The sequence below is a fragment of the Macrotis lagotis genome, chromosome 1 (genome assembly GCF_037893015.1).
Source record: "Macrotis lagotis isolate mMagLag1 chromosome 1, bilby.v1.9.chrom.fasta, whole genome shotgun sequence".
Lineage (NCBI taxonomy): Eukaryota > Metazoa > Chordata > Mammalia > Peramelemorphia > Peramelidae > Macrotis > Macrotis lagotis.
This window is the reverse complement of record NC_133658.1, coordinates 672,855,847-672,858,334: the sequence shown is the minus strand read 5'-3', so window position 1 is coordinate 672,858,334 and position 2,488 is coordinate 672,855,847. Positions and strand designations below refer to the sequence as shown.

The 2,488-nt window shown below is 37.4% G+C and overlaps 1 pseudogene; it reads right to left on the bottom strand.

Moving 5' to 3' along the window:
- Window positions 1-1,004: 1,004 nt before the first annotated feature.
- Window positions 1,005-1,979, bottom strand: LOC141522823 (calcium-binding protein 39 pseudogene; annotated as a pseudogene).
- Window positions 1,980-2,488: the final 509 nt, after the last annotated feature.

The following is a 2,488-nucleotide window of genomic DNA, read 5'->3' as shown; positions in this document are numbered from 1 at the left end:
ATGGTATCCAGGTGGAGAAGAGAATACAAATAATTTGTTGGTTGTAATTCCCTTGAATTCTGCAGAAAGTAGTCAGGGAAGTGTGAAATCATCATTTCCATGAGATTGGAGAGATTAAATTACATAGGAGCATTCCTTTTGGCAAAAACTCAAAATTAGGTAATAGTTATAGACTAATACAATAATGTTCTTGTACTGTACAAATTAAATAATTTTAAAGAAATGAGTAGTCTATTAGTTATAAACAAAAGAAATTTGTAAGCACTGTTGAAATGAAATGCCACTGATAGTTCTACTGTCATAAAAAAACTTCAAAAAAATAAGAAGAAGGGAAACTCTTAAACATTTCCAGGTTGACAAGTCTCAAATAAACCAAATCAAATGTCAAAAAAAAAGTTGTTTTTCTAGAAAGCACAGAAAAGCATATATATATATATATATATATATATATATATATATATATATATATATATATATATATACTATCTCCCAGAGTACATCTTGTGGATATGGTTCCCCTTTGATTATAATTAAGGCACTGAACATTTTGCTTTGGTTTGTGTCTTTCTTTTTTTAAATCAAGGCTGACAATTGGATCCCAAGGGTGCCAAGTGCACTGGGATCTCTCCACAAATAAGTGCAAATGTATTGACTGGTCAGATTGGCAAGCATGCCACCTGGGGTTCAACTTCCTTTCCTGCCTTCTCTCCTAAAGCAGACTTAGGCTAACCTGGAGGGAGCCCTCACCAAGTATTGGCTTTGGATTCTGAAATGACAGAAAGATCAAGACAAGGTGTACATGGTGCACTAATGTGCAAGAAAGCAGCAGCTATGTTTTTCAACTTGGACTAAAAAAAAGGAAAAAAAGGAAAATGAAAAACCATTCACTGAACAGCAGATTAGCTGTAGTGTTGCTCATGAATCAGTATGAGTGCCTGATGCTGAATATCTAACAGCAAGTGTTGACTTGAGGTTTAATATTTTAGATGTTTGTTTATTGGAAATTAAGCTTCTTGCTGTGCTGGTCTCTTCAAATCTCTGATCTGTTTAACTAAATAGGTCTTCTCATCATTAAATTGTTCATCCTTGGTCCCTGTCATTCTGAAACTTGCTGAGAAACTCAATTGGTTTCCTTTGGTTCTTCAGAAGAATGTCTGGGATTGGCTTTGTTATGTTTGGCTACAAACACCTTAAAGACACGGAAGGTCTCAAACTATGCTGCAACTCTTGTCTCGCAGAAGCTTCATCATCAGTTTGAGGTTCTCAGGTTTACTAATATATTTTGTCATAATTGAGAAGTTGTGTCTGTCTAACAGAAGTTCCCCAAGAAGCTTGAGCAAATGTCTTTTTGTCACATAATATTCTGAATGAAATAATTTTTCATATTCACTGAAGAATCTATTATAATGCTATTCCAAAAGTTCAGCACTCAGCAATTTGTGTCTTGTAAGTAAATCCTTGAATGTAGCAAATGCATCTCAAGCTATGTCAGATGCTGACATTTCAAACATATCTGAAGAAATCATAAAACTGCTATGACCACAAAATCATGTTGTCAAGAGGTTCATATCTGATGCAATCTCTCAGCATTATTTCATGATTAAGAGCAATTTCGAGAGATTTGTACCATTTTAGTAATGAACAAAATAATCTTTTGAGTGCAGATATATTCAAATGTAGAAGTTCTTGTACTAGCTTCTCTTCTGAGGATGTTGTTGAAAATTTTGGCCACATCTTTTTTGCCCTCAAAATCAATGAGCTGTAAGTCATCGAGCCACAGCATGCTGTGGAGGCCACTGTTGTAGAGCTCCTGAGCAAGCGGTGACAGTCATAGCAACCATCTTTTTGGAAACTTCTTCTATAGTCTTTTCTGCTTTCTTGTTGGAGATATCTTGCTTCTCTAACACTGCCATATTTTCCTTCAGATTCTTCCCGATGTCTGCTGGAGATTTAGGAGATTAACCAAATGGCAATAGCATGACTACAAGCTACACAGGGTTTCTTTCTACTTTTCCTGGAGTGCTCCTCCTTGTCGTCCCCACTGCTGTCTGCAGGTCTGGCTCCAGCTCCGGCCTGGGCGAAGTGCTGTGAAGGCAGCTCAGGGGTCCCTCTGTAGGTGGCTTCCTGCTGGTTCGCAGGCGCCTGGGCTTTGGGCAGCACTAAGAGGCTTTGGGCTCAGGCTCCAGATTGGGCTTTACCTTCTACTTTGACTCGGGCTTCGGTTCCTTCCTAGAGTTAAGTTTTAAAAGATTTTACTAGACAGAGTGCCACAGCAACAGATGGAATATAAGTGACTCTAAGATACAAAGAGCAATGTTTAAAAGGATTTAAGGAAGGGAATGCATACAAGAGAGAATAAAGTGCAATCCAAGGTGAAAATTAATTATAAAGTCAGAGAGACATCAAACTGTGAAGAATCTTATAATTCATGCTAAGCAGTGTGGCCTTGATTTGTTAGATGACAGTACCAAGATAGAAGATTTGAAGG